A 13,593-nucleotide genomic window follows, 5' to 3' on the forward strand; every position below is an offset into this window, starting at 1 on the left:
CCCAGCATTTGCCTGTAGCCCTCTCTCAAAAGGAAGGCTATGCCTTCATAACATGGTCCGGTGGGAGGTTAGACTGGACAATATCATCAGGGTACAGAGAAAATGGAATGGAAACATGGAATGAGTGTGTTGTAAGTTTTAAATCGGGTGCTGAAGTGCACAGAGATGCATGTGCAAGTTCACTGTCTTATCCACCTGTAGCTAATAAAACAAGTCTGGGCAGCTCTAGCTAACAGCAACCTGATTAAACAAATAGTAACTCAGCATGGCTGATTCTAGGAACAGACTCATGGAGGATAGAAGCACTACAAGTGATATGCCAGTGGGTTGCAAAGGAGAGGTTGCCACTCAAGCTAGCATGATATACATACAACCTATAGCCACCCATGCCAGGTCTCAGAAGGACACATGATTTCATTGCACAGGATGTACAGTATTGTCTTTTCATTTAAACAGACATAGCTAAATAGGAACTGCAGGCACGTTTACTCAATTTTACATCTGGAATGTAAATAAAAGATGCTCAGCCCATAATGGAGGATGCAGTTCCTTTAGAGTGCAGGGAATAAAGTGCTTTTCTTCTAACTTATTTTAGCAGTTTTCAGTAATATGATTTCCAGTTCATTTGGTTACAGAAAACACTGCTCATTTTCACGTTGAAGAGGCGATTTCAATGCCCAGCACAGTATACTCTCTGCTTGGAATTCTGTGTTAGTTTTTTGATATCCACTAATTTCTCCATGCTGAGGCGAATTTGTCACACACTCGGGTCTGTTTGATTTCATTAAACAGAATATTTAAGCATAAAAATTGTTTAATCGCCTTGTGTCATTATGAGATGAATTTCATTTTGCATACATTTGCATATTTCATCAGAATTAAGGCTGCTAATATGCAAATGAGAGACAGGTTGCGGCTGAGGTGTTTATTGTAATAGCTTCAGGCTGTTCCACTTGAAAGCTTTCTAGGTGGCGAGGAGGAGGGGGATCTGGGAGGAGACTGGGTTTTACAGAAATAGTTAAATATATGAAAACATCTGTTGTTACTTTCTCCACTAATATTCTGTGCACCCTGTGTTTGGAATGTACATTTTGTGTCTTTTATCCCCTCAAGTGTTTAGGAGCATGCAGATAGGAAAGCTGGGAGCTTGCTCAGCATCCCATATGGAATGCTGTGAGTTAAACCTGTAGCTAAAAGAGCAGCCACCAGGACTGACATAAATGCCAGCAAAGAGAAATGGAACATTTGACATACCCAGCCACCACTAAGTTATGGCTCAGGTACTGTGCTCAGAGGGCATATAGAAGTCTGTCTCTAAATAGCCTGTCTAGGATTTGCAGAAGTGCCTGTGTGGGATTTTGGCTTGCAGATCCCCACAGAATGTAGTCAGCGACGGTCACCTAACCCAAACTCACAATAAAATCCACTCAGGCTAATTAGCTGGCTGAATTATTCTTGTCCCCCAATTATTGTACTTCATGGTAGGTTGGGTAAATTCAGCACCAGTGGCATTGAATTTGAATATTCCAGTGCACTCAAGCAAAACATTATCCACTGTTTAACTTTTATTTCTTGATCAATATGAAGGTTCCCATCATCCTGTCATTGTCAGCTCTTTGGAGTGTGAGACTCCAGAGACTTTATTGGTTAGGGTATCACACCTTTGCATTTTACTTTCTTAAAATACATTTTTGCTTATTATTTATGGAGGAAAAACCCCTATGATTTTAACCCTTGATGAAACCTGATTCTTTAAGAATACATTTAAATCTTAGGTTTCAGGCCTGTGGGAGTGGAGTTGTTTTGTTTTAAGGAGTTGCTTCAATAGTGGCTGTTCTGTTAAATCCATGAGGAGGGATTAGCTACTTTGACTTGTGTGTAGCAATTAAAACAAAATCAAGTAGTGAATAGGCACAAAACATATATTCTAAGTGGGGAACACTCCTTTCTGCTGACTCTATACAGACTGAACAATATATTCACACAAAGTGAACTCCTGCTATGGAATATGGACAATGGATGAACAGCATAAAGAAAAGAGGAGCTTATGGGATTTAAAACAAACTTTTGGAATTAACATTTTAAGCACTTTTTTTCCAGGGCAAATTAATCAAAACAAAAAATCATTATAACTTCTGCAATTAAGACTCTCAAACAATCTCTTGGCTTCTCTGTCCAGAGGCAAATGTTGCCCATGAATTAGATTTTGTGTGTGTTTTTTAATATTACCTCTGAATTAACTATCCCCAAATTACTAATAAGGAAGGCAACAATGCACAGTTGTGACAGACTGCAAATCAAAGCTCTATTCTAACCTTTGCTTTTCTCTCAGTGCAGAGCAGGGGGAATGAGACCACCTTAAGTCCCTTTGAAAGGCTAGGGATTGAAGGTATGTATTTGTTTAAAAAATGTGGTGATTGTAAAGAAAAGAGAAACCTGAGAGCTTATTCTCCAACAGTCAGACAGGGTCACTAAAACCAGACTAAATAGTCTGACTGCAGGGCAAAGCACTGGGGCTGTCTGAAAAATGATCCTCTGGATGGAGAGAATAACAAGGAAAAATGGGAAAGAAGGGATGGGTGGGAATGAAAAGTTACTAGAGAATCAAAATAGCCGGACCAGAGGTTATCAAACACAGTACTCTGTATGCGGCCGCTCAGTCTCTCTCTCAGGGAGGACTGTTCCAGGATGCAGAAGGAAACTCAACAGAAATCTTTGCATTTTAGGAATGTCTTTAGACTAGCAGAAAGATTAATTAGCAGTGGAAGGCAAAAGCGGGTGTTCACTCATATTGCCTACACCATACAGGCAGAAAGACTCTAGCAGATCAGCCACAGTTTAGCAGCTGACACTGGGTGCACTCAGCAAATCCAAACAGTGACCCATGTAGGTACACACAAGGGTTATCACCATTAGTTTGAATGGCCCTGCACTTTTGAGTGGATCAATGTAAGAACCAGTCTCATACCACACAAAGAAGGCAGGATTATTACAAAAGCAGGCCTGTCTAACTTGCTCCCATGGCTCAGAATCAGAGAAGCTTGGGTGGGAAGTGACACCAAACCATCACTAGGTACGGTTGTTTGGCCCCACACTTCCCCCTTGCTCTGTGGTAATCCAGTGCTGCTCTCTCACAGGTGTTTCTGTATAGCTCCTGTCCCTCTTCCTTCCTGCAGATAGAGGATTTCCATTCTGTGATGGTCCTGTAAACAAACAGCTCTCAAGATACAGGGTTATAATTAGCAAAAGCTCTAGCTACTAGAAAAATCTGCAGATCATGCCCAATGCAAACCGTACTGCATGCCAGCAAGCTGCAAAGCAATACCAATTTTCAGAGAGGAGTTTGGCTGAACTTCATCTGTCACCTGCCTCCAGCATACCAGAAGGCAAATCACAGCTCTCCCTATCCAGCTACAACACACTGCCTTCCAGCTGCATCCAGAGTCCTCTTATCCTTGGGCTACCTGATCTTAGTAGACAGGAGATTCAGCCTATCAGAAGGCCAAAGAGCCCTGTGCCTCTAGGAAGTACAAAAACAGCAGCCGGCCTATCTCCATTGTTGTCAGCTTGTGGAGGACGAAGGTTTGTGCTCAATTCAGGAAGGTCTTGCTTTAAAAAGGGGAAAAGAGCAGTCTAGTCACTCGCCAGGAGCCAGCTGTACTTGACCAGCATGTAGCTCCAAAGGGCTGTCCAATAGCAAGGAGCAGCAATAAGTGTAGGAACTGGATGTAATGGCCCAGTCCTGCCAGCTCTTTAAGCAGCTAGAATCTGGTCTGAACTTCCCCCCACCCCCAATTTTACAGCACTGACTGTGGTTGTGTCTGTAGAGGAGCTTGTGGAACTGGAGATGAAATGGCACCTAAGTAAAGATGAAGTAGAGAGAAGAAGAGAGAGACCTCAACAGCTCATTCCTCTGCCACAATAATTGACCTGGTAATGTGGAAGAAGAAGAGCCAAGCACAGGGAACAGCTAAACCTCAGTGCCCCTCTCCTCCACCCCAGAAAGGAATAGGGTGACCTTCCCTTTTCTGTCTCTACAAAGGGTTCTGCTCCCCAGGGCTGCCTGAAAGTGATTAACAGCAGCACCTGCTCAGTGTGGCTAGGAGAGCTTTAAAGGGACAGCTCCCTGCCAATGCTTACTCCGTGGAAAAGGCCAAGAAAACATGACTGGCAGCAAAAGAACAAATGGGGCAGAGAGGGCAGTGCAGTATTGGAAGGAGGGTTAGTATTAAGTGCAAGTCATTCACACAAAGCACTACTAATTCAATACCTCGATTGCCAGAAAACCACCCATCAGACCAAGCTGTTCAAGCTTTCAGAGCGCCGTCACAAAGAACACCCCTGCAAGGGACCACTCTCTCATTGCTTTAACTCATTGGCATGTTGAAATAATATTGGACTGGGTGAAGGAGGGGACACAGGCAAGCAAAAGGAAGGAGCATGTCAGGTGAATTAACGATCAAATATTAGAGCCTCTTCGTAAACACCCTGTAGATAGAACAGTGTTTGCTAGGAGAGCAACAAAGACCTTGGCAGCCTCATAGTGGCAAATTTCACAGAAGTGAATTGTTCTTCGTTTCTCTCGTAAAAACTTCATAAGGTTGCTTAGTGGATCAGGTAATCCATCTTGTGTCCTCTTGTGCTATCTCCTCATGTGCTTTCCCGAAGCTGCTCTTGATAGGTGGTCTAGCCCAGGGTGACTCCTTTGGAGAGGATTATTCCTCAAGCATTCCTGTCTAGCCTGGCCTAGAGTTCTTCCAGTGATTGCTATTCCATAACCTTCCTTGGCAGCTTCCTCTAGGGTCTTAACTGTTCTTAGCTGTACACTTTATCCTAATATGTAGCTTACATTTTCTCCACTGCAGCTTTAGACTCTTACTGCAGCATCTCTCTTTGGTAACTAATGACAGCAATTGATCCTTGCCTACTTTATCAAATCCTCTCTCATATTTCCAGCTCACCATATCATTCTTCCTTTTCCAGTCAGCACATGCCTGGTGGAAGGTCTTTCCTTTTCCGTTTTATTTTTATGTAGCACTCCTTTTCCTGCTCGCCCTTCCTCCCACCCCTGAAAACATCTGTTTATCTTTGCACATGCATGGGAAAATCCCAGTCATACTTTGAGGCTACGTCTAGACTGGCATGATTTTCCGGAAATGCTTTTAATGGACAACTTTTCCGTTAAAAGCATTTTCGGAAAAGAGCGTCTAGACTGGCAGGACGCTTTTACACAAAAGCACTTTTTGCGGAAAAGCGTCCGTGGCCAATCTAGACGCGCTTTTCCGCAAAAAAGCCCCAATCACCATTTTCGCGATCGGGGCTTTTTTGCGGAAAAGAAATCTCTGCTGTCTACACTGGTCCTGTTGCGCAAGAGTCTTTTGGAAAGACTTTTGCCCAAACGGAGCAGCATAGTATTTCCGCAAAAGCACTGACAATCTTACATGAGATCGTCAGTGCTTTTGCGGAAATTCAAGCGGCCAGTGTAGACAGCAGGCAAGTTTTTCCGGAAAAGCAGATGATTTTGCGGAAAAGCTTGCCAGTCTAGATACAACCTGAGAGTATGTGTGGGCTCTGGCAGGTACTTTCATGGCACAGAAAGTTTTGCAAGGCAAAGGGTGTCCCACAATCACTGTTTGTGCCAGCACCCGGCAGTGGTAGCCAGTCAACAGCTGCTGTCCTCACAATGGGGAACTGAAAGTGGATACATATTAATATTTTATTTGTATTGAGAAATTTATAATTCAGCCAAATTGGAGAGACAGGCAGGCAACTAAATATACAACAAGGCACTTGCCAGATATTAGGCAAGAAGGAAACACACACATTCAAGTCTTTTAAAGTTACAACTGCACTTAATTACTGCTTTATCCTCCACTCATAAACCACATATGGGATTCATAACAACACTGAATCAGAGATGGCCTGCCTTATGCACCAGAAAAAACAAAACAGTAAAACTCAGCAAAGGGACTTACTACATCTTTCTAGGCAAGAAATATTTTCTCCTGAATCCTCTTCTTTTCTGATATGGCAACATTGTGATGTGGAAGCTTATAAATAAAATGTTCTACCAGGTGCTGTATGAAGAGTCATGTTTGTGTGTGCCCCTGCCCATTTTCTGAATTAAAGGCAGGAAGTGGAGATGAAATTTCATCTGATTCTTGGGTGCCATTGTAACCTATACAATGCAGCAACATCCATGTGCATGGAACAGTCAGAGGTTCAGTCTCCATTCCGAAGGCCAAAGAAAGCAACAGAATGGTCAGACAGGAGGTAAATGTCCAGGGACCCTAAGAGAATATTTCTAAGCCTCTCCAGGGTAGAAAAAAATATATACAAGTTAAAATAATATGAAACTGCCCTAGACAGAAATATTTTAACAATAAATTATAATATTTTCTATTTTATCACTTGTTAGCCCATATAATGGTTGCTATTTATTTTTTAAATGAAACAGAAGCATAGGAATGACTTGGATACCGTCAGAGCTGTGTAAAAATATCAGACTATAAAAACTATAACTATTAATGAGAAAGCAAAGAAAGAGAAGCCAGTTTTCTCATCCTCCCCCTTATTTTTTTTCATTAAAGGTGAAAAGCTTTGGGGGACAGAATTAATTTGAGCCACAAACAGTTCTTGCAGCCAAAATAGGTCAGATAAATGAGGAATTGCCATTTGCTTGTGAGAATATTTCATACATGATCAAAGTAGGGCTACCATATAATCATGGCCTCCAGCCATTCCACTTTATTCTGCAATTCCTTATGTCTCATGAACTGAGTAGGGGAAGGACAGGTCAATATTTGGATGTGGGACCTTCCAGGGCTACTCCTGTGTGGCAGTAGCTAGCCCTCTTAGTATTTATTACTGTTGTGGTACTACGCCAGAGGCTCAATCAGATGGAAGCCAGAAGGATCAGGGAAGGCAGCTGCTTTGTATACACAATGTATGTGATGTGGTCTCTGTCGCAGAGCTAACAGACTGACCAAGTTTACACTGGCACTTTATAGTGCTATAACTTTCTGGCTCAGGTGTGAAAAACACACACACTCACACACCCTTAAACATAACATGTTATAGCACTGTAAAATGCTTCCATAAACCAGACTATGGCGCCGAGAGCTGCACTACTCCCCTTGCAGAGGTGGCTTACATAGAGTGCTGGGAGAGCTCTATCCCAGCGCTCATGTCATGGCCATACTTTCAGTTTAAAGTGAAGCTGCAGCAGTGCTTTAAACTATTAAGTGTAGACAATGCTTCTGCCAACAAAATTACACAGGGCAGGTCATAAAAGTTCTCTAGTCACCAATTGGAAGGGTAAGATGGTTCTCTAGCAGTGAGGCACAGGGAGAGTTTGGCTCTGGTATTTCTCCAGTGTGTGTTCTCCTACTCAGATCTGCATGAACACGTTTCAGCCGTGCTCAGCATCAGCACAGCTTCTGCCCATGGTGCCAAGGCCTCCAAAATCCTGCACGTAGAGGGAGGGGCTGTTTGTTTGTTGGAGCGGTGAGCAGTTATCGGGGATGTGAAGCAGACACCCTGTTTCCTGTTATTACCTCACAGTTAAACTCTTCGTATCTCTTGTCCCAGAGGGAATGCAGTTTTGTTCACTGTAACTAGCCTGGAAGGACTCCAACTGTGCTGGAAAAGCAGCCAGTAGAGAGTACGGCCCTTCATTGATTGGTAACAACCCTGGCTGGGCCTCCCTAGGCCTCCCTCAAAAATTTAAAATCTGGGGTGAACTTAATGAAGTAATAAGCTATAGCTAAAGCCAAAGAATTAAAACACAGTGGAAAGGAGTCTAGATAATGAAGGCTGAAGCTAAAACAGCCCATCAGAAATCAATGTTTATATTCTACCTCAGGATGCTTGAATTCCTAAGGCACCATATTGACAATATTGTTATTTAGCCAGGAAGCTGTGAAGGGAGAAATCCATGATGCATTTCATTCCACTCCATTGATTATTATGGGCTTTTATCTGGGCACGCCAGAGGGTGCAGCACGCAAGGGCACTTGAATAGAGAGAGAATTTAATTTAAAACCCCCCAGACTATGCAGTATGTTATGTTTGACTAGTTACCTGCTAATGTTTGCCAAACATTATCTCATTAGGAGTTGTAAAGGAAATATAATTAATATTTTTATAGCAAGAAGATGGCACTTGTTTCAATAGAGACACTGGAGGCTTTTCACAGAGGTCTCACAGTTATTCCTCTTCTCATCTGCCTATAAATGATGCTGCTCGTTTTAAGAAAGAATTAAAGAACTACAGGGCCTTACAGAGGAGGTATCTTACAAGAGCAATAGGCAGTGTTATGACAGCCAGGATAGTCCCTGGATCACAAAGCCTCTGAAGAAAGAAGTGGATTCTCTGTTTTTACAAACAGGGTACTCTCGAGTGAGAAAGACACCCACATCAGCACTTAATTTGATTAATAACTCTTAATTTGATAAAGATAAAGCAGTAAACGTAAGTAATAAAGCATCACAGAAAGCAAATAGATCCACAAATGTGAAAATAGGAAGGGAAATAAAACATCAGGTGGTTGGTGATGGGTATTTTAAGTGACTGTTTAGGATCACTGTGCAAGTGAAACAGTGAGTTGTATACACAGATAAAATTATCCTTGTTTGAAACGTTGTGTGTATCACCAACTCAGAGTAGACTCTCCAGAACAGCACTTTAACACATGGCTTCAGAATTTGTATACAGATACATTTTTAAAAGAGCTTTTAAATATAGTCTTCATCCTACAACACCTAGCATCACATCCTAATATGCCCATTGACTCATAAGAGCCAGAATTATACCATATAGAAAAGATTTAGCCATAATACCCCTCCCCAAACAAATTCTAAAATGTAATGGAAATCATTTGTTTGAAATCTAATAAACAGGATCCATGGCAAAGTTCTTCCAGTTTTAACAATTTAACATGTATTAATTAGTAACGCAGGATATTTAAAAAAAAATGAAGATCAGAGTCTTCAGATATCTAGTATCAGAGGGATAGCCGTGTTAGTCTGAATCTGGAGTCCTCTAGCACCTTATAGACTAACCGAAGTGTTGGAGCATAAGCTTTCGTGGGTAAAGACCCACTTTGTGCATCTGACGAAGTGGGTCTTTTGCCCGCGAAAGCTTATGCTCCAACACTTTGGTTAGTTTATAAGGTGCCACAGGACTTCTCGCCGCCTTTTCAGATATCTACAATACCCCCCCAAAATCTGTTAAAAATACTTTTCTTTCCATACCTTAATATATTAACACCTATGTAAACTTTCTTTGAACTGTAATCTTGCAAATGTCATGAGCTAAGCCTATCCCCATAATCCTTATCTACAAAAGTAACCTAACTGCTTTACAATAGAGAAACACCAATACAAGTGAAGTCAGATCCTGCATTAAGATCTGCTTATGCAGAATCTCTCCATCCTCTTTATTCATCTTTTCTGGATCTGTTTCCCTCCCTCCCCCGCAACAATTTAATTTTTAGCTCAGGCTAACATCTCCAGGCAGATTGCTTCCTATTAATACACTCAACATGTCCAAAAGCAATCTCTTTATCTTTCCCTCCTGATACTAGGTGAAAAATATTGTGGTATAGAACTGCTGAGGAGTCACTGTTTTGTGTTTGCTCTACAAGTCTAGCAGTGTAAGGGTATTACATTATTCTCCTCCCCTCCCCCATCATATTTTCCTGGCATATTTAAGATCTTGTAATTATGTCACCAATCAGTTGGTAATTAATTCCAACCCCTCCTCACTCCAGCCTCAAAAAGAAAAGGGAAGATATATGTGACTAAGCTCCCACTGATGCGTACAAAGACAATGTATGTCTGATGTCCCTTAATGAGACAATGAAATTTCCACAGCAGTATCCCCATCTTCCATATAGCCACATACCCCCATACTTCAGCATATCAGCATACCACCTCACCCATGCAACCTGCTTCCCCCCCTCCCCAGACCAGGAGAGAGTCCTATGGCTCTCCCTTGTAACAGTGGTTGCAGCCCAGACAGGAGTGAGTCAAAACACACCAAAACTACCTTACCACACAGATGTCAGCACCCACTTCCCCCCCACCCCCCACCTACCTACCCCATGCAGTCTTCTCCCTCTCTCCTCTCCACTTCTCACAGCCCAGGAGGCTGGAGTGTGCTGGGTTTCTCACATGAAACTGCAGCCAAACCCAACTGCTGTAATCACACCAGACCAGACCAGACCAGTCCAGTCCAGTCCAGTCCAGTCCAGTCCTCTCCTCTCCTCTCCTCTCCCACTCCACCCCACCACTGCAGCTATTTATTGCCCCTCTCCACCTTATGCTCCTTCCCTACCAGCTGAAAGAGGCAAACTCAGGCTCCAGCATGGAACTGCTGTTGGGGAAAAAGTACCCCTCCCCCTGTAAGGCAGTTCCCTGTGAAGCAGCTCCTGGGTGGGGCTCATTAAGCAGCTGGGAGGCCACACTGCTGCCCACCTTAGAGTGAACCTTGGTAATTGGGCAGTGAAAGGTTGTGTGTTTAGACCTGTGAGGGGGAGCACTCTTTTTCAGAGTTAAAGCGTATAAAGAATGGTTTTGGTCTACCATGGGACAGAAATGACTCTCTTTCTTGGCACTGCTTCACTTGCGAGTGAGCTTTTGAGAAAAATTACATTTGATGATGTCATCTGTGGTTTTGCTCACAGAAAGAGTTGCAAAGTAAACATTTATTTGTATGCTATACCTGTATGTTGTTTGTTGACTAAAGATTTAATACATCTGCATTTAATAGCTCTCCAACATTTGCACACACATTCTAATAAAAATAGCAAACTATTAACTGTGATTTAGCAATTTTCTTTTCTTATTTTTTAGTCAATTATGAATTTTTTAGGCCCTACATTTTTCATAGGCATTAGGTACTGTGCCTACTGTGCCTACTGGATAATCTGGCATTGGTCCGGTACTAGGGTACAAGAACCCCTGATTGAGAACCGTTGGGCTAAGAGGCTTGGCTCTGCATTTCTGGGCTCTCCCAGGGGCTTTCTGGATCTCATGGCTCTTTGATGTTCCTTAGTAAAAGCCTCATCTCCAGATACTCCCTTGTCAAAGACTGGAAAATGTCATAAGCTCATGTGCTAAATGTATCTTGGGTGATCTTCACTTCATAAGGTTCAGACCAGTATTTATTTAATCTGATGAGGTTCAACAAGGACAAGTACAGAGTCCTGCACTTGGGACGGAAGAATCCCAAGCATTGGTACAGAATGGGGACCGACTGTCTAAGTAGCAGTTCTGCAAAAAAGGACCTGGGGGTTACAGTGGATGAGAAGCTGGATGAGAGTCAGCCAGGAAGGCTAATGGCATATTAGGGTGCATTAGGAGGAGCATTGCCAGCAGATCTAGAGAAGTGATTATTCCCCTTTATTCGGCTTTGGTGAGGCTACGTCTGGAGTATTGTGTCCAGATCTGGGCCCCCCACTATAGAAAGGGTGTGGATGCATTGGAGAGGGTCCAGCGGAGGGCAACCAAAATGATTAAGGGGATGGAGCATATGACCTATGAGGAGAGTCTGAAGGATTTGGGTTTGTTTAGTCTGCAGAAGAGAGGGGGGGGTGGCTGATCACAGCCTTCAACTTCCTGAAGGGGGGTTCCAAAGTGGATGGAGAGAGGCTGTTCTCAGTGGGGGCAGATGGCAGAACAAGGAGCAATGGTCTCAAGTTACAATGGGAGAGGTCTAGTTTGGATATTAGGAAAAACTATTTCCCTAGGCGGGTGGTGAAGCACTGGGATGGGTTCCCTAGGGAGGGGGTGGAATCTCCATCCCTAGAGGTTTTTAAGCCCTGGCTTGACCAAGCCCTGGCTGGGATGGTTGAGCTGGGGTTGGTCCTGCTTTGGGCAGGGGGCTGGACTTGATGACTCCTGAGGTCTCTTCCAGCCCTAGGATTCTAGATCTCCCCACTGGGCCAGCCAGCAATCAGACTCAGCTTGCCAGTGACTCCGGTAGTCTGCCAGGGAGGAAAGTAATGTCACAGAAACAGGTTAGACGGTCAGGCATTGTATTTCACAGCACCCGCTAGGTGGGACTAAGTGCAGGTCATTCCCTCATGTCATAGCCCTCAGGCCTTGTTTATGAAATGTGGGCAATGTGCTTGGAGTTATGCAAGAAGCACCCTAAAGATGTTTCCTTGTAGCCTAGCAATAGGATAGTGCGGTGAGCCTCACTGGGCCCTGCTCTGTAAGCGCCTGCCTACAAAGACCTCGGGTTCATCTCCACCAGCTAGAAATGAGCCTGCTTGTCTGCCGGCGTGCTCCTATTAAGACCTTAGTAAGATGTTACAGTCCAAAGAGCTAATACTGCTGGAAATCGAAAAAGGCCAACAGCGCTGAAAATCATTAGAAAAGGGATTGGCAATAAGACAGAAAATCTTGCATTGCCTTTAAATACATCCATGTACATCTGCCTCTTGAATACTGTGTGTAGATCTGGTTACCCCATCTCAAAAAAGATACACTGGAATTGAAAGGGTATTAAAAAGGCTGAAATGAGTAGGGGTAAAGAACATCTTCCCTATGAGGAGAGATTAATAAGACTGGGAGGCTACGTCTACACTGGCATGATTTTCCAGAAATGCTTTTAATGGAAAAGGTTTTCCGTTAAAAGTATTTCCGGAAAAGCGTGTCTAGATTGGCAGGATGCTTTTCCAGAAAAGCACTATTTCCGGAAAAGCGTCCGTGGCCAATCTAGACGCGCTTTTCCGCAAAAAAGCCCCGATCATCATTTTCGCGATTGGGGATTTTTTGCAGAAAACACTACTGTGCTGTCTACACTGGCCCTTTTCCAGAACAGTTTTCTGGAAAAAGACTTTTGCCCGAACGGGAGCAGCATAGTTTTTCCGGAAAAGCACTGATGATTTTACATTAGATCGTCAGTGCTTTTCCGGAAATTCAAGCGGCCAGTGTAGACAGCTGGCCAGTTTTTCCGGAAAAGCGGCTGATTTTCCGGAATAACTTGCCAGTGTAGACACAGCCAGACTGTTCAGCTTGGAAAAAGACAACTAAGGGGGGATATGATAGAGGTCTATACAGTCATGACTTGTGGAGAAAATAAATAAGAAAAAGTTACTGGAGTGCGAAGCAGGGCTGTCCGTGAGCCACATCAGGACAAGACACCACCCTCTCCCGGGGGGTGGCAGCGACTCTGGACGCAACTCTGGACTGTGGACTCTGGACTGTGGATCGCCCCAGCTACAGCGGGCATCGTTCATCCCTCCCCCTCCGCTGGGGGGGGGGCGGCGTTCTGCCTCAGCTGGTGCCTAGCAGCTGATTTAGAACTGGTGCAGACCACGGGAATCCAACTGTTTAATTAAAACAAAGCATCGCGAAGGCCCGCGGTGGGTGTTGACACGATGTGATTTCTGCCCAGTGCTCTGAATGTCAAAGTGAAGAAATTCAATGAAGCGCAGGTAAACGGCGGGAGTAACTATGACTCTCTTAGAGACTGTGTCAAGAGCATGTTTACTGGGCTGCAGACCTCAACCTCCTCCTGGTCCCTCTGGACGACTCTCACGGGCACTGTCTGATGGAGAGTTGACTAACTGAGACTGAGCTG

Source organism: Pelodiscus sinensis, chromosome Z (genome assembly GCF_052426305.1).
Source record: "Pelodiscus sinensis isolate ZL-2025 chromosome Z, ASM5242630v1, whole genome shotgun sequence".
NCBI lineage: Eukaryota > Metazoa > Chordata > Testudines > Trionychidae > Pelodiscus > Pelodiscus sinensis.